General features: G+C 40.5%; 1 protein-coding gene across 1 annotated transcript in view; it reads right to left on the bottom strand.

Moving 5' to 3' along the window:
* The window catches only part of LOC120018016 (high affinity cationic amino acid transporter 1-like), a 58,373-nt gene extending 34,903 nt beyond the window's left edge, over positions 1–23,470 (bottom strand). Inside the window, exon 1 of the mRNA XM_038960968.1 lies at positions 23,315–23,470. The gene's annotated coding sequence lies outside the window, so the exon portion shown is untranslated. The remainder of the gene's footprint in view (positions 1–23,314) is intronic.
* Positions 23,471–24,401: the final 931 nt, after the last annotated feature.

Here is a 24,401-nt window from a genome sequence, read left to right as displayed (position 1 = left end):
AGTTATCCACATTAATGACCAGTATGGAACATATAAACTAGTTATAAACATCAATGTCCAGTATGGAACATATAAACTAGTTATCCACATTAATGTCCAGTATGGGACATATAAACTAGTTATCCACATTAATGACCAGTATGGAACATATAAACTAGTTATCCACATTAATGTCCAGTATGGAACATATAAACTAGTTATCCACATTAATGACCAGTATGGAACATATAAACTAGTTATAAACATTAATGACCAGTATGGAACATATAAACTAGTTATAAACATCAATGTCCAGTATGGAACATATAAACTAGTTATCCACATTAATGTCCAGTATGTGACATATAAACTAGTTATCCACATTAATGACCAGTATGGAACATATAAACTAGTTATCCACATTAATGACCAGTATGGGACATATAAACTAGTTATCCACATTAATGTCCAGTATGGAACATATAAACTAGTTATCCACATTAATGACCAGTATGGAACATATAAACTAGTTATCCACATTAATGACCAGTATGGGACATATAAACTAGTTATAAACATTAATGACCAGTATGGAACATATAAACTAGTTATCCACATTAATGTCCAGTATGGGACATATAAACTAGTTATAAACATTAATGACCAGTATGGAACATATAAACTAGTTATCCACATTAATGTCCAGTATGGGACATATAAACTAGTTATCCACATTAATGACCAGTATGGAACATATAAACTAGTTATCCACATTAATGACCAGTATGGGACATATAAACTAGTTATCCACATTAATGTCCAGTATGGGCCATATAAACTAGTTATCCACATTAATGTCCAGTATGGGCCATATAAACTAGTTATCCACATTAATGTCCAGTATGGGCCATATAAACTAGTTATCCACATTAATGTCCAGTATGGGACATATAAACTAGTTATAAACATCAATGTCCATTATGGAACATATAAACTAGTTATAAACATTAATGTCCAGTATGGAACATATAAACTAGTTATAAACATCAATGTCCAGTATGGAACATATAAACTAGTTATAAACATTAATGTCCATTATGGGACATATAAACTAGTTATAAACATTAATGACCAGTATGGGCCATATAAACTAGTTATCCACATCAATGTCCAGTATGGAACATATAAACTAGTTATAAACATCAATGACCAGTATGGAACATATAAACTAGTTATCCACATTAATGTCCAGTATGGGCCATATAAACTAGTTATCCACATCAATGTCCAGTATGGGCCATATAAACTAGTTATCCACATCAATGTCCATTATGGGACATATAAACTAGTTATCCACATCAATGTCCATTATGGGACATATAAACTAGTTATCCACATCAATGTCCATTATGGGACATATAAACTAGTTATCCACATCAATGTCCAGTATGGAACATATAAACTAGTTATAAACATCAATGACCAGTATGGAACATATAAACTAGTTATCCACATTAATGTCCAGTATGGGCCATATAAACTAGTTATCCACATCAATGTCCAGTATGGGACATATTAACTAGTTATCCACATCTATGTCCATTATGGGACATATAAACTAGTTATCCACATTAATGTCCAGTATGGAACATATAAACTAGTTATCCACATCAATGGCCAGTATTCCAGCTCCTAGAGAGACAAAGTCCTCAGGGCCGAACGTTTGACATTCTTTCACAAGGGCAGAAGGGACATGAACAGTGGAACAGGACGGTGTCCCAAATGGGCACACTATTTCCTATGGGCCCTTGTCAAAAGTACTGCTCTACATATGGAACAGGGTGTCTCGAGAGTGAGAGAGAGAGAGAGAGAGAGAGAGAGAGAGAGAGAGAGAGAGACAGAGCGAGAGACAGGGAGACAGAGAGAGAGAGAGAGAGAGAGAGAGAGAGAGAGAGAGAGAGAGAGAGAGAGAGAGAGAGAGAGAGAGAGAGAGAGAGAGAGAGAGAGAGAAAAAAACAGAGCAAACTAGAATGCTATTTGGCCCTAAACAGAGAGTACACAGTGGCAGAATACCTGACCACTGTGACTGACGCAAACTTAAGGAAAGCTTTGACTATGTACAGACTCAGTGAGCATAGCCTTGCTATTGAGAAAGGCCGCCGTAGGCAGACATGGCTCTCAAGAGAAGACAGGCTATGTGCACACTGCCCACAAAATGAGGTGGAAACTGAGCTGCACTTCCTAACCTCCTGCCCAATGTATGACCATATTAGAGACACATATTTCCCTCAGATTACACAGATCCACAAAGAATTCGAAAACAAACCCAATTTTGATAAACTCCCATATCTACTGGGTGAAATTCCACAGTGTGCCATCAAAGCAGCAAGATTTGTGACCTGTTGCCACAAGAAAAGGGCAACCAGTGAAGAACAAACACCATTGTAAATACAACCTATATTTATGCTTATTTATTTTTCCTTGTGTACTTTAACCATTTGTACATTGTTACAACACTGTATATATATATATAATATGACATTTGTAATGTCTTTATTGTTTTGAAACTTCTGTATGTGTAATGTTTACTGTTAATTTTTATTGTTTATTTCACTTTTGTATATTATCTACCTCACTTGCTTTGGCAATGTTAACACGTTTCCCATGCCAATAAAGCCCCTTGAATTGAATTGAATTGAGAGAGAGACAGAGAGAGAGAGAGAGAGAGAGAGAGAGAGACAGAGAGACAGAGAGACAGAGAGAGAGAGAGACAGAGAGAGAGACAGAGAGAGAGAGACAGAGAGACAGGGAGAGAGAGAGAGAGAGAGAGACAGAGAGACAGAGAGAGACGGCTGCACCACATGCCCTCGTGCCTCACATGCTGTGGTAAGGCTAAATAAAGAGGTTGGCCCGGGAAGGGTCCGGCCCCCTTCTCCACCAATCACATAGCAGGGCACCTGCCGCTGGCTGGCATATGGGGAACTTGGGTAAATTGGGATCGGCGGTGGGGGTGACTTTGGTCACATGCATCTGTTTCCAGCATTTATGTACAGTACCAGTCAAAAGTTTGGACACACCTACCCATTCCAGGGTTTTACATTGTAGAATAATAGTGAAGACATCAAACCTATGAAATAACACATATGGAATTATCTTGTAACCAAAAAAGTGTTTAACAAATCAAAATATATTTTATATTTGAGATTATTCAAAGTAGCCACCCTTTGCCTTGACAGCTTGGCACACTCTTGGCATTCTCTCAACCAGCTTCACCTGGCATGCATTTCCAACAGTCTTGAAAGAGTTCCCACATATGCTGAGCACTTGTTGGCTGCTTTTCCTTCACTCTGCGGTCCAACTCATCCCAAACCATCTCAATTGGGTTGAGGTCGGGTGATTGTGGAGGCTAAGTCATCTGATGCAGCACTCCATCACTCTCCTTACTGTTGTTTGTACCTTCAGTCAAATTAAATGGTTCCAAATCTGAAAACGTTGCCTACCCGGTGCCCAGGGCAGCTGAATTGTCTGCATCTACTGCAAACAGCGGGGGGAAAATTAACACATCATTGGGTTTACTACAGAAATGTTTGGCGATAGACTAGAGATGCCTTGGCGATCAACCGGTTGGTGACCACTGCACTAGGTACATAGGGTACTTGTTGGGACACAGCCATTGACACTAGGTTGGCAGCCAGAAACACGGAAGGTTACAAACAGACTGTAGATCCTCCAGCTCTTAGACATGTGACACAAAACAAATGGTGTAACGCATTGAGTTAAGCCTGGTGTGTGATCCGCTCCACAACCCAAATAAATAATACTGAAACAACTGCTGTTAGCTGGAATCTGAACTTCTGAAGGACAACAGTACAACAGAACCCTGTCCATCCCCCTCTCCCCCATCCGACTCCTCTCCCCCTTCCACCCCTCCGACTCCTCTCCCCCATCCGACCCCTCTCCCCCTTCCACCCCTCCGACTCCTCTCCCCCATGTGCCCTTCTTCGCCTCATGACGCTACTGGGCACGCTCAAAACAAAGTGCCATGTGAGGGGGGGGTTATAAAAGCGACAGCTCCATGAGCTATGAGGCCTTTCATTTTCCTGGAATTGTGTCCATATTAACACTCAGCCTGCCTGAGGGCCGGACGGCTGTGTCCTTCACACTTTATTGCTAAAGACAAAGAGGCCTAACACAGGACTAATGAGTACACTGACACAACAGACAGAAACAACACTATATAACACCGTAGTCTGTACATTAGTATGAACACAGAGTAACATGGTATAGATCAGAACAGTCCTGGAATAAAGAACACAGAGTAACATGGTATAGATCAGAACAGTCCTGGAATAAAGAACACAGAGTAACATGGTATAGATCAGAACAGTCCTGGACTAAAGAACACAGAGTAACATGGTATAGATCAGAACAGTCCTGGAATAAAGAACACAGAGTAACATGGTATAGATCAGAACAGTCCTGGAATAAAGAACACAGAGTAACATGGTATAGATCAGAACAGTCCTGGACTAAAGAACACAGAGTAACATGGTATAGATCAGAACAGTCCTGGAATAAAGAACACAGAGTAACATGGTATAGATCAGAACAGTCCTGGACTAAAGAACACAGAGTAACATGGTATAGATCAGAACAGTCCTGGACTAAAGAACACAGAGTAACATGGTATAGATCAGAACAGTCCTGGACTAAAGAACACAGAGTAACATGGTATAGATCAGAACAGTCCTGGACTAAAGAACACAGAGTAAAACATGGTTATACTTTTATCTCTAGGGTGCTATAGCTAAAGACACTAAGACAGACGGGGTTAATGAAGGTGGTGACTTAACTGCTCCTTGGGGTATCAAGTTGTCCTAGAGAACAGGCAATGTATCAGTTTTGATATATTACTGGGCTACTTGATTGCTAGTTAGTTGATTGCTAGTTAGTCGATTGCTAAGTTAGTCGATTGCTAAGTTAGTCGATTGCTAAGTTAGTTGATTGCTTTACCAGGTATTGTTCATCCTGATCAGACAGGTTTTTTACATGGACGATACATTGGAGATAATATACGACAACCACTAGAAATAATAGAACATCATGAAACATATAAGAAGCCAGGAATGGTATTTATAGCGGATTTTGAAAAGGCATTTGTTAGAGTAAGACTGGATTTTATTTATAAATGCCTGGATTTTTTCAATTTCTGTAATTCTCTTATAAAATGGGTAAAAAATTCTGTATAGCAACCCCAGGTGTAAAATAGTAAATAACGGCTACTTCTCAGAGAGTTTTGAATTGTCAAGAGGAGTTAAACAAGGGTGTCCACTGTCACCATATCTATTCGTTATGGCCATCGAAATGCTAGCTATTAAAATCAGATCCAATAACAACATTAGAGGATTAGAAATCCAAGGCTTAAAAACAAAGGTGTCCATGTATGCTGATGACTCAAGTTTTGTGTTCAGTCCGCAAGCTAGACCCCTGCAATGTCTCATTAAAGATCTAGATAACTTTTCTGTACTCTCTGGACTAAGTGTACAATATTACGTATTGGAACCTTAAAAAATACAACTTTTATATTACCTTGCAGCTTACCTATAAAATGGGCTGATGGTGAAGCAGACATACTCGGTATTTATATCACAAAATATATAAATAAGCTCTCCACAATGAATTTCAATAGAAAACTTGTAAAAATAGACAAGATCCTGCAACCATGGAGAGGTAAATACCTGTCTATTTATGGAAAAATTGCCCTGATTAACTCCTTAGTCATATCTCAGTTTACTCACTTAGTTATGGCGCTGCCTATTCCTGATGATTCGTTGTTCAAATCATATGAGCAAAAAATATTTCGCTTTATCTGGGACGCTAAACCAGACAAAATAAAACGTGCCTATCTATATAATGAATATGAATTGGGTGGGTTGAGATTATTAAATATAAAAGCACTAAACATCTCTCTAAAAGCTTCACTCATTCAAAAGTTTTATTTGAACCCTAAATGGTTCTCAAGTATATTACTAAGAAAAGCTCATCCATTGTTTAAAAATGGCCTTTGCCTTTGTGCAGATTGCCATGTCTCATTTTCGACTAATTGAAAATTATACTTTTTTCAAAGTATCTGTCTTTTTCAAACAAGCATTGCAGAGCTGAATACAATTTCAATGTCATCCCCCTGAAAAGATAGAACAAATATTACGAAAAATATTATGGCTGAACTCAAATGTGCTGGTTGATAAAATACCTGTATTTATGGGAAAGATGTTTGAAAAGGTTATTTTGTTCTTAAATGATATTGTAAATTGTAATGGTAGCGTTATGTCCTTCATGGAGTTATCAGAATTGTACGGGAAGGTCTGCTCAATCCAAGAGTACAACCAATTGATTACAGCATTACCCCAAAAATGGAGGAGGCGGGTGGCAGCGGGAGGAGGTAGGGAACTGGTCTGTCTGCCCAATATAAAGGATCAAAACTGGTGGAGGAATAGAAATAGCATAAATACGAAAGTATACCAGTTTCATTTGAGGACCAGGATGTTGACACTGTGCCATACAGATTGCAAAATAGTTGGGAAGAGATTTTTGATGTACCGATTCCATGGTACATCAAAAATTAGTTGATATATAAAACAATGCAAGATTCAAGACTTCGTGCTTTTCAGCTAAAATTATTATATAGAATTCTTGCCACCAACAAAATGTGGAATATTTGGGGCATAAAATCATCGAAGCTCTGCAGATTCTGTTGTGAGGATACAGAATCAATAGACCATTTATTTTGGTATTGCCCTCAGGTAGCCTGTTTCTGGTCTCAGGTTCAGGAATGGCTGAAAATGCATAGCATTGATCTAAAATTGACCCTATAAATAGTACTGTTAGGAGATCTGGAGAGACTGGGTCAGTCAATTACTAATATACTAATACTCTTAGTAAAAGTATTTATCTTCAACACGCAATCTGTTGATTCTATTCAATTAGATAGATTGAAATTGTACGTTAAACATCACAGCATAGTTGAAAGATATGTCTTGCGTAGAAACACGAAGTGGGTGGCCAGCAGAGATAGATGGGATGTGCTGAGAGAAGCTGAGGGTTGGTATGTGGAAATGGAGACAAGTGGGAGTGGAGTTGCTGTGTGAGAGAGAGAATGATGGTCAAAAGATAAAGGGGGAAAAAAGTCCAAATAAAACATAATAAAAGTACATTTGAATGACACTAGGGGGCAGTGTTTTTACAACTAATGCCGGTTTGCCTGAGGCTGATGCCGTGCAGGTGTTTGTACACATGCATATACACACACTCTCATTCAAATAAACACATACAAGAACACACACATCCTGTCACGTTCTGACCTTTATTTCCTTTGTTTTGTCTTTATTTAGTATGGTCAGGGCGTGAGTTGGGGTGGGCAGTCTATGTGTGTTTTTCTATGTTGGGGTTTTGTGTTTGGCCTGGTATGATTCTCAATCAGAGGCAGCTGTCAATCGTTGTCCCTGATTGAGAATCATACTTAGGTAGCCTGGGTTTCACTTTTGGTTTGTGGGTGTTTGTTTCCGTGTCAGTGTTTGTCGCCACACGGTACTGTTTCGTTTGATCATCGTTTATTGTTTTAGTTCCTGTGTTCAGTTTTGGATTGACATGAACACTTACCACGCTGCACCTTGGTCCTCTTCTTCTCCTCCAGACGACAACCGTTACACATACATGTAATAGTGCCAGACATGCACACTAACATATAAAGTAGGTATTGCTGTTATGATTTCAAATAGAAATCAAATCAAATGTATTTATAAAGCCCTTCTTACATCAGCTGATATCTCAAAGTGCTGTACAGAAACCCAGCCTAAAACCCCAAACAGCAAGCAATGCAGATGTCCGTGATGTCTTTTGTTTTGAATTTATTATTATTATATATTTTTTTTGCATTGTTGTTTGCTGTTTTCTTCTGTATTGTCACGCCCTGACCATAGGGAGCTTTTTATTCTCTATGTTGGTTAGGTCGGGGTGTGACTAGGGTGGGTCATCTAGGTGATTATGTTTCTATGTTGGCCAGGTATGGTTCCCAATCAGAGGCACCTGTTTGTCCTTGTCTCTGATTGGGGATCATATTTAGGCAGCCATTTTCCCCTTTGTGCTTTGTGGGATCTTGACTACGTAGAGTTGCATGTTAGCACTATTGTTAGCTTCACGTTTCGTTTTGCTGTGAGTTTCACCTAGATATAAAAAGATGTGGAACCCAGATGACGCTGCGCTTTGGTCCAGTTATTCTAACCATCGTGACAGGTATGACGGCTGCGCTTTGGTCCAGTTATTCTAACCATCGTGACATGTATTTTCCTTTTTTCTCTTTAGTTCATTCTCTTGGTTGTTGGTGCATTGGGGGGTTCTTGGGGGTGGGGATAGGAATTAATTTTTATTTTTATTATTACGGGGGGGGGGGGACTGTGGGAGGGGTCTCGAATGGTTGAGGAACAGCTATTGGGGAACTGTGGGGGGATCTTGGAGGGTTCGGGTTTCACAAGATTGTGATCATGAAAAAGGAAACTATGACATATATTTTATATCACTATCACTACCCTCACACATTAGGATGGCTCTGTTGCGGAAAGACTGATACAGTGGGGAGAACAAGTATTTGATAAACTGCCGATTTTGCAGGTTTTCCTACTTACAAAGCATGTAGAGGTCTGTCATTTTTATCATAGGTACACTTCAACTGTGAGAGACGGAATCTAAAACAAAAATCCAGAAAATCACGTTGTATGATTTTTAAGTAATTAATTAGCATTTTATTGCATGACATAAGTATTTGATACATCAGAAAAGCAGAACTTAATATTTGGTACAGAAACCTTTGTTTGCAATTACAGAGATCATACGTTTCCTGTAGTTCTTGACCAGATTTGCACACACTGCAGCAGGGATTTTGGCCCACTCCTCCATACAGACCTTCTCCAGATCCTTCAGGTTTCGGGGCTGTCTCTGGGCAATACGGACTTTCAGCTCCCTCCAAAGATTTTCTATTGGGTTCAGGTCTGGAGACTGGCTAGGCCACTCCAGGACCTTGAGATGCTTCTTACGGAGCCACTCCTTAGTTGCCCTGGCTGTGTGTTTCGGGTCGTTGTCATGCTGGAAGACCCAGCCACGACCCATCTTCAATGCTCTTACTGAGGGAAGGAGGTTGTTGGCCAGGATCTCGCGATACATGGCCCCATCCTTCCTCCCCTCAATACGGTGCAGTCGTCCTGTCCCCTTTGCAGAAAAGCATCCCCAAAGAATGATGTTTCCACCTCCATGCTTCACGGTTGGGATGGTGTTCTTGGGGTTGTGCTCATCCTTCTTCTTCCTCCAAACACGGCAAGTGGAGTTTAGACCAAAAAGCTCTATTTTTGTCTCATCAGACCACATGACCTTCTCCCATTCCTCCTCTGGATCATCCAGATGGTCATTGGCAAACTTCAGACGGGCCTGGACATGCGCTGGCTTGAGCAGGGGGACCTTGTGTGCGCTGCAGGATTTTAATCCATGACGGCGTAGTGTGTTACTAATGGTTTTCTTTGAGACTGTGGTCCCAGCTCTCTTCAGGTCATTGACCAGGTCCTGCCGTGTAGTTCTGGGCTGATCCCTCAGAACCTCATGATTATTGATGCCCCACGAGGTGAGATCTTGCATGGAGCCCCAGACTGAGGGTGATTGACCGTCATCTTGAACTTCTTCCATTTTCTAATAATTGCGCCAACGGTTGTTGCCTTCTCACCAAGCTGCTATTGTCCTGTAGCCCATCCCAGCCTTGTGCAGGTCTACAATTGTATCCCTGATGTCCTTACACAGCTCCCTGGTCTTGGCCATTGTGGAGAGGTTGGAGTCTGTTTGATTGAGTGTGTGGACAGGTGTCTTTTATACAGGTAACGATTTCAAACAGGTGCAGTTAATACAGGTAATGAGTGGAGAACAGGAGGGCTTCTTAAAGAAAAACTAACAGGTCTGTGAGAGCCGGAATTCTTACTGGTTGGTAGGTATTCAAATACTTATGTCATGCAATAAAATGCTAATTAATTACTTAAAAATCATACAATGTGATTTTCTGAATTTTTGTTTTAGATTCCGTCTCTCACAGTTGAAGTGTACCTATGATAAAAATGACAGACCTCTACGTGCTTTGTAAGTAGGAAAACCTGCAAAATCGGCAGTGTATCAAATACTTGTTCTCCCCACTGTACATGTTTGATAGTGTCTTGATGCTGTATTGTTTGTCCTTCATGTTCTAATACTTTAATGTTACCCCTTCCTTGTGTTTTTTGTAATAAATAATTATAAATAAAAAATACAACAACAAAAAAGTTGGTTGATTGCTAGTTAGTTGATTGCTAGTTAGTTGATTGCTAAGTTAGTTGACTGCAAAGTTAGTTGATTGCTAAGTTAGTTGAGTAACAAACTAGGGCCAAGTTATTTTTGGTCAGCTCAGCTCTCATGGAAGAACTCCTTGCCCAGCCCAGGTGGTAAATGGGGCATCATCCTGTCACAACACCGACTTCCCAGGATGATCCTTCATATATAAGTGTTGCTAGTGGGTCCTCAATAACAGTGTTATGTTCCATAGTGGGTGCTGTGCTATTGGATCCTCAATAACAGTGTTATGTTCCATAGTGGGTGCTGTGCTATTGGATCCTCAATAACAGTGTTATGTTCCATAGTGGGTGCTGTGCTATTGGGTCCTCAATAACAGTGTTATGTTCCATAGTGGGTGCTGTGCTATTGGGTCCTCAATAACAGTGTTATGTTCCATAGTGGGTGCTGTGCTATTGGGTCCTCAATAACAGTGTTATGTTCCATAGTGGGTGCTGTGCTATTGGGTCCTCAATAACAGTGTTATGTTCCATAGTGGGTGCTGTGCTATTGGATCCTCAATAACAGTGTTATGTTCCATAGTGGGTGCTGTGCTATTGGATCCTCAATAACAGTGTTATGTTCCATAGTGGGTGCTGTGCTATTGGATCCTCAATAACAGTGTTATGTTCCATAGTGGGTGCTGTGCTATTGGAACCTCAATAACAGTGTTATGTTCCATAGTGGGTGCTGTGCTATTGGATCCTCAATAACAATGTTATGTTCCATAGTGGGTGCTGTGCTATTGGGTCCTCAATAACAGTGTTATGTTCCATAGTGGGTGCTGTGCTATTGGGTCCTCAATAACAGTGTTATGTTCCATAGTGGGTGCTGTGCTATTGGGTCCTCAATAACAGTGTTATGTTCCATAGTGGGTGCTGTGCTATTGGGTCCTCAATAACAGTGTTATGTTCCATAGTGGGTGCTGTGCTATTGGATCCTCAATAACAGTGTTATGTTCCATAGTGGGTGCTGTGCTATTGGGTCCTCAATAACAATGGTATGTTCCATAGTGGGTGCTGTGCTATTGGATCCTCAATAACAGTGTTATGTTCCATAGTGGGTGCTGTGCTATTGGGTCCTCAATAACAGTGTTATGTTCCATAGTGGGTGCTGTGCTATTGGATCCTCAATAACAGTGTTATGTTCCATAGTGGGTGCTGTGCTATTGGGTCCTCAATAACAGTGTTATGTTCCATAGTGGGTGCTGTGCTATTGGGTCCTCAATAACAGTGTTATGTTCCATAGTGGGTGCTGTGCTATTGGATCCTCAATAACAGTGTTATGTTCCATAGTGGGTGCTGTGCTATTGGGTCCTCAATAACAGTGTTATGTTCCATAGTGGGTGCTGTGCTATTGGGTCCTCAATAACAGTGTTATGTTCCATAGTGGGTGCTGTGCTATTGGGTCCTCAATAACAGTGTTATGTTCCATAGTGGGTGCTGTGCTATTGGGTCCTCAATAACAGTGTTATGTTCCATAGTGGGTGCTGTGCTATTGGGTCCTCAATAACAGTGTTATGTTCCATAGTGGGTGCTGTGCTATTGGGTCCTCAATAACAGTGTTATGTTCCATAGTGGGTGCTGTGCTATTGGATCCTCAATAACAGTGTTATGTTCCATAGTGGGTGCTGTGCTATTGGGTCCTCAATAACAGTGTTATGTTCCATAGTGGGTGCTGTGCTATTGGATCCTCAATAACAGTGTTATGTTCCATAGTGGGTGCTGTGCTATTGGGTCCTCAATAACAGTGTTATGTTCCATAGTGGGTGCTGTGCTATTGGGTCCTCAATAACAGTGTTATGTTCCATAGTGGGTGCTGTGCTATTGGGTCCTCAATAACAGTGTTATGTTCCATAGTGGGTGCTGTGCTATTGGATCCTCAATAACAGTGTTATGTTCCATAGTGGGTGCTGTGCTATTGGGTCCTCAATAACAGTGTTATGTTCCATAGTGGGTGCTGTGCTATTGGGTCCTCAATAACAGTGTTATGTTCCATAGTGGGTGCTGTGCTATTGGGTCCTCAATAACAGTGTTATGTTCCATAGTGGGTGCTGTGCTATTGGGTCCTCAATAACAGTGTTATGTTCCATAGTGGGTGCTGTGCTATTGGGTCCTCAATAACAGTGTTATGTTCCATAGTGGGTGCTGTGCTATTGGGTCCTCAATAACAGTGTTATGTTCCATAGTGGGTGCTGTGCTAGTGGGTCCTCAATAACAGTGTTATGTTCCATAGTGGGTGCTGTGCTATTGGGTCCTCAATAACAGTGTTATGTTCCATAGTGGGTGCTGTGCTATTGGATCCTCAATAACAGTGTTATGTTCCATAGTGGGTGCTGTGCTAGTGGGTCCTCAATAACAGTGTTATGTTCCATAGTGGGTGCTGTGCTATTGGAACCTCAATAACAGTGTTATGTTCCATAGTGGGTGCTGTGCTATTGGGTCCTCAATAACAGTGTTATGTTCCATAGTGGGTGCTGTGCTATTGGGTCCTCAATAACAGTGTTATGTTCCATAGTGGGTGCTGTGCTATTGGGTCCTCAATAACAGTGTTATGTTCCATAGTGGGTGCTGTGCTATTGGGTCCTCAATAACAGTGTTATGTTCCATAGTGGGTGCTGTGCTAGTGGGTCCTCAATAACAGTGTTATGTTCCATAGTGGGTGCTGTGCTATTGGATCCTCAATAACAGTGTTATGTTCCATAGTGGGTGCTGTGCTATTGGGTCCTCAATAACAGTGTTATGTTCCATAGTGGGTGCTGTGCTATTGGATCCTCAATAACAGTGTTATGTTCCATAGTGGGTGCTGTGCTATTGGGTCCTCAATAACAGTGTTATGTTCCATAGTGGGTGCTGTGCTATTGGATCCTCAATAACAGTGTTATGTTCCATAGTGGGTGCTGTGCTATTGGGTCCTCAATAACAGTGTTATGTTCCATAGTGGGTGCTGCATATCTTGGTGCAATCGTCAGCAAGCAGTTTGTTAGGACACATGAGAAACACACAAGCGTAAAGTTACCTGCTTTACCTGTAACAATGCAGAGAGAACATTCCTCTAGACACACAGATTGAATTGAAATGTGCTGCTCTGTAGGTCTAGCGTTTTTGAAATAGGAAGGTACTACCTAGCTGAACCAGAAATAATGTTTTTGTCACGTTGGTATGAAGAGATTCGGGACAGACGCAGGAATGCGTAAACATATTTTTTTATTAAGCCCAAATTACGGTGTGACGTGTAAAGGCACGGGGACGAAGACCACACAAACACGTAACAAAAACACAGGGATTAAACTAGAGGTCGACCGATTAATCGAATGGCCGATTAATTAGGGCCGATTTTCAAGTTTTCACAACAATAGGAAATCGGTAATTTTGGACACCGATTTGGCCGATTTAACTAGGCAAGTCAGTTAAGAACAAATTCTTATTTTCAATGACGGCCTAGGAACAGTGGGTTAACCTGTTTGGGGTGCAGCCCGACACCGGTACACTTATGACAACATCCAGCTCAAGTGCAGGGCGCGAAATTCAAAATATATATTTTTTAAATATTTAACTTTCACACATTAACAAGTCCAATACAGCATATGAAAGGTACACATCTTGTGAATCAAGCCAACATGTCCGATTTTTAAAATGTTTTACAGGGAAGACACAATATGTAAATCTATTAGCTAACCACGTTAGCAAAAGACACCACTTTTCTTACTCCATCAGTTTTTTACTCCAACAGTAGCTATCACAAATTCGACCAAATAAAGATATAAATAGCCACTAACCAAGAAACAACTTCATCAGATGACAGTCTGATAACATATTTATTGTATAGCATATGTTTTGTTCGAAAAATGTGCATATTTCAGGTATAAATCATAGTTTACATTTCAGCTACAATCAGAAATTGCACCGAAAGCAGCCATAATATTTACAGACACCAACGTCAAATACCTAATTACTCATCATAAAACATTTCTGAAAAATACATAGTGTACAGCAATTGAAAGACAGGCATCTTGTGATTCCAGACAATATTTCCGATTTATCAAGTGTTTTACAGCGAAAACACAATATAGCGTTATATTAGCGTAGCCACAATAGCCAGAAACACTTGGGCGCCCACGACCAGTTCACATGCACGACAGATATTAGAAATAGCATCATAAATTGTTTCTTACTTTTGGTGATCTTCCGTCAGAATGTTGGACAAGGTGTCCTTTGTCCAGAACAGTCGTTGTTTGGATCTGGAACGGCAAATTTCCCTCTTGATTTAGCATGGGCACTTGCCAAGTGGCACGGATCTCTCCAACGTCAACAAAGTCAGAGAACGGAACACGGCAAAACTCCCGAAAAATTTCAATAATCAGATTAAACTATATTGAAAAAACATACTTTACGATGATATGGTCACATGTATCAAATAAAATCTAAACCGGAGATGTTAGTCGTCCATAACGACAGCTAAACAGAAGGCAAATCCATGTCCCCTTTCGCACGCTCCAGAAACAGGAAATGGACGGTCACGTCATACAAAGACCTTTAATTCCACCTCAGACCAAGATAAACATGAAATTTCTTCTCTCACCGCCTCTTGACAACCAGGGGAAGGTGTATGAAGTGTACGTAGACTCTTACGTATCATGCCCATGTATAGGCAGGAAGTTGAACAGAGCATCGATTTCTGACATTCCACTTCCTGGTCAGGAAATGTGCTGCAGAATGAGTTCTGTTTCACTCAGAGAAATAATTCAAACGGTTTTAGAAACTAGAGTGTTTTCTATCCAATAGTAATAATAATATGCATATTGTACGAGCAAGAATTGAGTACGAGGCCGTTTGAAATGGGCACGATTTAACTGGCTACTCAATACTGCCCCTTGCAGCCATAACAGGTTAACTGCCTTGTTCAGGGGCAGAATGACATTATTTTCCCTTGTCAGCTCGGGGATTCAATCTTGCAACCTTTCGGTTACAAGTCCAACGCTCTAACCACTAGGCTACCTGCCGCCCGATGATCAACACACGGGACGAGACCCGTAATCATATGCGCAATCCACAATGGCACGAAAGCCCAAAACACATAGCACAGGTACTCACACGCACCAACGGACATTGTAACAATAATGGAACAGCCCAATGGAAACCAAAGGGCACACTTACACAAGTACTAATCCGTGGGAACAGGGGACAGGTGTGCGTAATGAAAGTTTCGGAGGGATCCGTGACAGTTTTTTTGTTTTCCCCATTCCATAACATTTTACTACGCATGTGTACCCTCCTGAACATGGCCTTGGTGTTAGTGTATATTCTGGCGTTTGGCTGCTGTACAGATTCCCATAGCTGTGAGGGTGTGGGCAGCCTGCTGTGGCCTGATAAACACAACGAAACAAACCCAGCTCTGGGGAGTTTAGAAAAGTGTCCTGCTCTGTGGTCTTACACTCATTGTCAAATCACGCTGGACAAACAAAGTATAAAGAACAGAAAGGCCTGCACACTGAACAGGCTCCCAATTAACATCTTTACTGACCAACTCGAAAGGGGCATTTTTCAGAAAAAAAATGTTGTGTCTTGCTTCAGCTGTCCAAAAGTATTTTTATGTTAGTGGAAGGTTAGTGTTGAAAAAGTGAACATATTATAGTCATGATTGTATTAAAATATTAGTGGGATGGTAGCTTTTAGTGACTGTTGCCCAGAAGTAGTAGCAGCAGTAGTAGTAACAGTAGTAGTAGTAGCAGTAGTAGCAGTAGTAGTAGCAGCAGTAGTAGCAGTAGTAGTAGTAGCAGTAGTAGTAGCACAGTAGTAGTAGTAGCAGCATTAGTAGTAGTAGTAGTAGTAACAGTAGTAGTAGTAACAGTAGTAGTAGCAGCAGTAGCAGTAGTAGTAGTAGCAGTAGTAGTAGAGGTTGTAGTAGCAGTAGCAGTAGTAGTAGCAGTAGTAGTAGCACAGTAGTAGTAGTAGCAGTAGTAGTAGCAGTAGTAATAGTAATAGTAGTGGTAGTAGTAATAGTATAAGCAATAATAGTAGTAGCAGTAAAAGTAGCACAGTAGTAGTAGTAGTAGTAGTAGTAGTAGTAGTAGCAGTAGTAATAGTAGTAGCAGTAGTAATAGTAGCAGTAAAAGTAGCACAGTAGTAGTAGTAGCAATAGTAGTAGTAGTAGTAGCAGTACTAGTAGTAGTAGTAGTAGTAGCAGTAGTAGTAGCAGTAGTAGTAGTAGTAGCAGTAGTAGTAGTAGTAGTGGTAGTAGTAGTAGCAGTAGTAGTAATAGCACAGTATATCTTTTTTTTTAACACCTTTATTTAACTAGGTTAACTAGGCAAGTCAGTTAAGAACAAATTCTTATTTTCAATGACGGCCTACTAGGGAACAGTGGGTTAACTGCCTTGTTCAGGGGCAGAACGACAGCTTTTTACCTTGTCAGCTCAGGGATTCAATCTTGCAACCTTACGGTTAACTAGTCCAACGCTCTAACCACCTGCCTCACGAGGAGCCCGCCTGTTACGCGAATGCAGTAAGAAGCCAAGGTAAGTTGCTAGCTAGCATTAAACTTATCTTATAAAAAACAATCAATCAATCATAATCACTAGTTATAACTACACATGGTTGATGATTTTACTAGTTTATCTAGCGTGTCCTGCGTTGCATATAATCGATGCAGTGCGCATTCACGAAAAAGGACTGTCGTTGCTCCAACGTTTATGCTGTTTGGCTGCTCTGCTGTTTATGAATTCAAGCCTATCAACTCCCGAGATTAGGCTGGTGTAACCGATGTGAAATGGCTAGCTAGTTAGCGGGGTGCGCGCTAATAGCGTTTCAAATGTCACTCGCTCTGAGACTTGGAGTAGTTGTTCCCCTTGCTCTGCATGGGTAACGCTGCTTCGAGGGTGGCTGTTGTCGATGTGTTCCTGGTTCGAGCCCAGGTAGGAGCGAGGAGAGGGACGGAAGCTATACTGTTACACTGGCAATACTAAAGTGCCTATAAGAACATCCAATAGTCAAAGGTATATGAAATACAAATCGTATAGAGAAAAATAGTCCTATAATTCCTATAATAACTACAACCTAAAACTTCTTACCTGGGAATATTGAAGACTCATGTTAAAAGGAACCACCAGCTTTCATATGTTCTCATGTTCTGAGCAAGGAACTGAAACGTTAGCTTTCTTACATGGCACACTTTTACTTTCTTCTCCAACACTTTGTTTTTGCATTATTTAAACCAAATTGAACATGCTTCATTATTTATTTGAAGCTAAATAGATTTTATTGATGTATTATATTAAGTTAAAATAAGTGTTCATTCAGTATTGTTGTAATTGTCATTATTACAAATACATTTTTTTTTTTTAAATCGGCCGATTTAATCGGTATCTGCCTTTTTGGTCCTCCAATAATCGGTATCGGTATCGGCGTTGAAAAATCATAATCGGTCGACCTCTAGTTTGCATAAACTGTGTAGAGCCCTTAAGTAGTGAGTGAGAACTGCCAAAAGGTTGAACATACATATCATTAGGATCGTAAGAAAATCCATACAAAAATGATTAGGATGTAAGAAAAGCCATGCATGAAACAAAACAGAAAACGTTAAATTAGATCTGTAAACGTACAAACCCTATGTTACGACTATGAATTAACATTTAAACGTTCAATTTTTTTTTACTTTACATCTCCCTTTACTCGGTTACAGATCGTTTTTATACATACAAACTTTTGTCAGTAATGTGGCATCTGCAAAGCACATACTAGTATATCAAGCAACTCTAGCTCAGACGTTATGAGATGCTTTGCAGCTTCCGGTTTCATTCCCCAAATAAAAGTCTGGAGCTTTTTATAGAACTGCATTCAATACAAATATTATAGCAGTTTATTGAGTAGTAAAGGCTTGGGCCTCAAATGACTTGTGTGAGAATGATAAAGACACAGAAGAGCCTTGTCTAGATGAACCACCTGAGCTGCAAAATAGAAAGTCAATTTGATTTAGGCCTATTTCGCTCTCTAAATATGCCTTGCTTTAGCCTACGTTTAACCTCTCCCTTGTTCATATCGAAGTCCATATGTTCACGACCCGATTCATATAAATCTGTAACGATGTGCGCTGAGAGTCGGGAAGCAAGTCCAGGGAGTGAGTGTTTTTATAAAATAAAACGGACCATAATACAAAACAAGAAACACTAACAGTACACAGACATGAAACAGAAACAATGACTCCTGGGGAAGGAACCAAAGGGAGTGACATATATACTGAAGGTAAACAAGGAGGTGATGGAGTCCAGGTGAGTGTCATAATGAGCTTATGCGCGTTACGTTGCCCCTGTCCTAAATGGCACCCAAATCCCTTTATAGGGCACTACTTTTGACCAGGGCCCATCGGGTAATAGTGCACTATATAGGGCAGCTATCTGAAAGATTTGGGACAGCCAGGTGTGGGGCTAACTGACTTCTGACAGGGCAGGGGTACTGTGTACTGTGTACATGCCAAATAGCACCATATTCCATATATAGTGCACTACTACCCTATGGGCCCTGGTCAAAAGTAGTGCCCTATAAAGGGATTTGGGTGCCATTTAGGACAGGGGCAAGGGGTTAGGTACTGACTCCCTTTAACAGACAGATGTAACATAACCTTCAAAACAAAAAGATCAAGCCTAGGTATACTATAACACTACAGACAGTTGTAAACAGGAAATACAACCGTGTAAGACATGAGAGTCTTAAGTATGGAGTGAGATACCTGCCAAAAGGTTGAACAAACGTATCGTTAAGATCGTAAGAAATTGTCAAAATATGCTACACGGTGTGCATGCCATCAAGGGCTATACATGGCTAAGTTGTGTGCTACCTATACTGTATCTGCCTATATGTAAGTGTAAATAAATGCAAAGTGGCACCATCATTATTTGTAATACAGTATTTCTCTGATTTATGATCGATATTTCTATTAGTTATTAACTACTGGTTTATACCGCAGTAGAAACCAAGTAAGTGTAGTCTACAACAATCAACATGATTCACTGGGTAAATAGCTATATATCTATGACCAAATCAACATGATTCACTGTGTAAATATCTATATATCTATGACCAAATCAACGTGATTTACTGTGTAAATAGCTATATATCTATGACCAAATCAACATGATTCACTGTGTAAATAGCTATATATCTATGACCAAATCAACATGATTCACTGTGTAAATAGCTATATATCTATGACCAAATCAACATGATTCACTGTGTAAATAGCTATATATCTATGACCAATTCAACATGATTCACTGTGTAAATATCTATATATCTATGACCAATTCAACATGATTCACTGTGTAAATAGCTATATATCTATGACCAAATCAACATGATTCACTGTGTAAATAGCTATATATCTATGACCAATTCAACATGATTCACTGTGTAAATAGCTATATATCTATGACCAAATCAACGTGATTCACTGTGTAAATAGCTATCTATCTAGCCTAGTGGTTAGAGCATTGGGCCAGTAACCGAAAAGTTGCTGGATAGAATCCCTGAGCTGACAAGGTAAAACTCTGTTGTTCTCTCCCTGAGCAAGGCAGTTAACCCACTGTTCCCAGGGAGCCGTGGATGTCGATTACCCCCCCCCCCCCACTCCACTCCACTCCGCACTTCTCTGATTCAGTCGGGTTAAATGTGGAAGACACATTTCAGCTGTACAACTGACTAGGTATCCCCTTTCCCAAATCAACATGGTTTACTGTGTAAATATCTATGACCAGATAAACTGTGTAAATATTTATCTATCTATGACCGAATCAACATGATTCACTGTGTAAACAGCTATTTACAGTGCATTCTGGAAAAATTCAGATCCCTTTACTTTTTTCAGCATATTGTTTGGTTACAGCCTTATTGTAAAATGTATTAAATAGATTTTTATCCACCCCTCATTAATCTACACATAATACCCCATATTAAATATGACATTTACATAAGTATTCAGACCCTTTACTCAGTACAAAGCATTTTTGGCAGCGATTACAGACTTGAGTCTTCTTGGGTATGACGCTAAAAGATCGTCACACATGTATTTGGGGAGTTTCTCCCATTCTTCTCTGCAGATCCTCTCAAGCTCTGTCAGGTTTGTTGGGGAGCGTCGATGCACAGCTATTTTCAAGTCTCTCCAGAGATGTTCGATCGGGTTCAAGTCCGGGCTCTGGCTGGGCCACTCAAGGACATTCAGAGACTTGTCCCGAAGCCACTCCTGCATTGTCTTGGCTGTGTGCTTAGGGTCGTTGTCCTGTTGGAAGGTGAACCATCGCACCCGTCTGAGGTCCTGAGCGATCGGGAGCAGGTTTTCATCAAGGATCTCTCTGTACTTTGCTCCGTTCATCTTTCCTTTGATCCTGACTAGTCTCCGAGTCCCTGCAGCTGAAAAACATCCCCACACTATGATGCCACCACCACCATGTTCACCGTATGAATGGTTTCCTCCAGACATGACGCTTGGCATTCAGGCCAAAGAGTTCAATCTTGGTTTCATCAGAACAGTGGTCTTGATAGTCCTTTAGGTGCCTTTTGGCAAACTCCAAGCGGACTGACATTTGCCTTTTACTGAGGAATGGCTTCTGTCTGGCCACTCTACCATAAAGGCTGGAATGGTGGAGTGCTGCAGAGATGGTTGTCCTTCTGGAAGTTTATCCAGGCCCTTCTCCTCCAATTGTTCAGTTTGGCCAGGTGGCCAGCTCTTGGAAGAGTCTTGGTGGTTCTAAACTTCTTCCATTTAAGAATGATGGAGGCCACTGTGTCCTTGGGGACCTGGTTATACCCACGTGGGTGATTGAAAGACAAACTGTTTTGCCGGTAGTCGTGGTAATACAATGAAAGTTTAGATGCGATCACCATATAAGTTAAACGATGAAAAAGCCTGGAAGGAGGATAGATGACTAGAAACGATTCAGTTGGTCGTTATATGTGTGGATTTATTTTCGGAGTTGAGGTCCTTGTGCATTTCAGGTAAAATAACAACTCAATGTTTATATCCCAGGACAAATTAGCTAGCAACAGCAAGCTAGCTAAATATGACAAATTAGCTAGCAAGTGCAAGCTAACTAGCTAAATTGCCATACATGTGTAACAGGGATTTTTTGGTGATTCCCCTTGCCACTTTATTGTTAAGCCAATGGGTTTTTGGTTTTAGTTTTGTCTTGCCGTCACCTACTCAACATGGCATCTTATTGGCTGGTTTGCGTAGCTTGCTTACGAGGGAGGATGTTTCATTAGAATCGTCCCAGTGAACAAGCACCAAACCAGCGGTAAGTTGTTGGTTGCAAAGCACTGTACGTCAAAAGTGATTTTTATACTCCCAAGTGATGATTTAAATGTACAATTTATATCGATCTGTTTGTAAATGTTATTCGAACATCACACATAAGATGCAGTGTTTTTTGGAGAATATTGGTTGTGCATTTTGTTGTAAAGAATTCCCGCCAGTACTAGCTAGCAACTTACTGTGTCTGGTGGGGGGGGTTCATATATTTTGTACAGTGCGTGAGTGCAGAGTTTGGATGGTGAGCCGTGCATTGCATGACGTGCAATTTTGTGCTGTTCCTATCAGGTACATTGTTAAAGATATTATGTTGTATATTGTAATTGTATTATTTTGGTAACTACATGGCCCAGTGAACAAGCACCAAACCAGCGTGCGTGAGTGCAGAGTTTGGATGGTGAGCCGTGCATTGCATGACGTGCAATTTTGTGCTGTTCCTATCAGAATAAATCTCCATGACTGGTGCTACACGTTGGAGTTCGTGTCGAGGATTGATTGTACACAACGCAAGAAGAGTACTGTTACACATGTTTAATGCTTTTCGACCTGTCCCCAAATGAATGTCATTGGTTCAGAGTTTATATACTTTAACCTGCGTGTTGTGATCGCGTTTGGTGTGGGGGGGAATACATTTATGCACGATAGCGCACAAGCGCAACCGGTTTGGGTTCCGTGTAAGAGTAAACAGAGCCAACATCCTAGAGAGATTTACACGGTTATCAAAACGCAGCCCTTATCTGAAGTATTTCTAAAATCCCCTTTGAAAAAATGAATGGTGGAAAACCGATTGGAACCATTTCCCTGTTTGACCGCGAGGTTTTATGACACATCCACTGGTGGGCTCTGTACAAATTGTCATTGATTCAAATGTTGTATCTTTTGAATTAGTCATCCACCTTGCAATGTTTTGAACTGCGGGTTATTATTTAAAAGCGTCCTCATTACCATGGTACATTGACGTCATCGTTCGTGCTGCTAGCAAAAATAGTAGTAGAATGTAGGTGGTTTTAATAAGTACTATGGTATGTAGCCAGAACAATCCAACTAGGGAGCATGGCGTGGTGGCTTTTGGGACTACTTCAGCCCCGCTACAATAACATTGTAACCTAGATCTATTGTAAAAGGTAACTTTTTTATCAGTATGGGGTGTATAGGAAGCTCGATGAGCACAAATTGTTACGTTGTATAGCCTGCTGACCGTGGAGCGCACCCAGAAAGAAGCATGCGCCCAGCACGCTATAAAAGGAAATGTATTCAGTAGTTGTTACCAGCTACACTACTACAACGGGTACTACACTACTACTAAACTTCCTAATTCATTTCCTTTTCTAAATTAACAATGCACATTTCCATGTTATGTGCGCAAATGCAGCTTATTATTTACTAGTAATACATTTTGCGGTTACAACCCAGTCATAAAACTGATTAGAATGTTGCATCAGCTCAAACACAGATCCTACAAGAAGACCATGTGAATCGCCCTAACTTCTCCGGTGACTTTAGTAGTAACTTCATGTGCGGAAAAATGCACGGGAACTGCTGGCTACAAAATGAAAACTTACACACACAAAAAAAAGTAATTTCTCACAAATAAAAAAATAAATATAATATGGACTTTCATTTATAATGTAAAAGTTCTTACCTTGCAGTTGCCGTTGAAAGAAGACACGCCTATGGTCAAATCTTTACGATATAGACGAATTATGTTAGCTACACAAACTTCAACTGAAGGACGAGATCAGTCCACTTTCGCTGCAGCTTCTGATAAATGGCGAGGACAACTTCATCTTCGTTAGGAAGGAGCACTTCAACCGAGAATGCAAAGTTTTCTAACTCCGCCCTATAGTTGTCATTGGACTGGTTCGTTCTTCTGAAACTGGCCTACTGTTCTGCCAACGCCCCAATACCGTATTATTCACGGGGTAGGAAGTGCCTGTTGGCCCGAGTATGTACAACTTTGAGGAGCAAATTAGGCCTATTGACATAGATGTGTCAGACACTTTTCCCGTGTCAAATGGCACCCTATTCCCAATACGAAGCCCTGCAAAGTAGTCGACTGATAGTGATGGCCATTCCGGCTCTTTTCAGTCATCCGGCTCGTTCGGCTCAGTTCACCAAAAAGAGCAGACTCTTTTGGCTCCCAAAAGGCTCTTTAAAAAAAATATGTTTAGTATTTTTTTCAAGTTAAACAGTTTGCGATAATTTGACTATGATTGGTGTTAATTTCTAATGAAATTATTAAATGAAGTCATACTCTACCGTAACCACAATGTATTTAAAAATGCATTGGATTGTTATGATAAAGAATGCTATTAAACATCTGCATGTAAAGTATAACTTTTTAATGTATATAAACAAAGTGCATATAAATCTGACCATTCAAAACGAATACAATCTGAACAGCATAATAGAATATTGCACCGTATCAAAGAAAAATAAATAGATAAAAATAAATAACAATGTGCAAAACTGCAGCATCCCACTTAAAACATTAAACTGGTCCCTCTTTTCTCTCTCTTCTTTATTGCCATGTTATAACCAGCAGCACACAGTAATGCTGACCATATTTTGCTTTTATGTGAGATTTGCATTCAGAAATGCAAGCTGCCTCACTTTCGAGTTGCTGATGCGGTTTCTTCTCTCAGAAATTATTTGTCCCGTTTTCGAGAAGACCCTCTCAGAGGGAACGGATGTGGCCACTATGCAGAGTCTCCCTGTCATGACTTTAG

The sequence above is a fragment of the Salvelinus namaycush genome, chromosome 23 (assembly GCF_016432855.1).
Source record: "Salvelinus namaycush isolate Seneca chromosome 23, SaNama_1.0, whole genome shotgun sequence".
NCBI lineage: Eukaryota > Metazoa > Chordata > Actinopteri > Salmoniformes > Salmonidae > Salvelinus > Salvelinus namaycush.
Note: the sequence above shows the minus strand (reverse complement) of the source record. Positions and strands in the feature narration are given on the sequence as shown.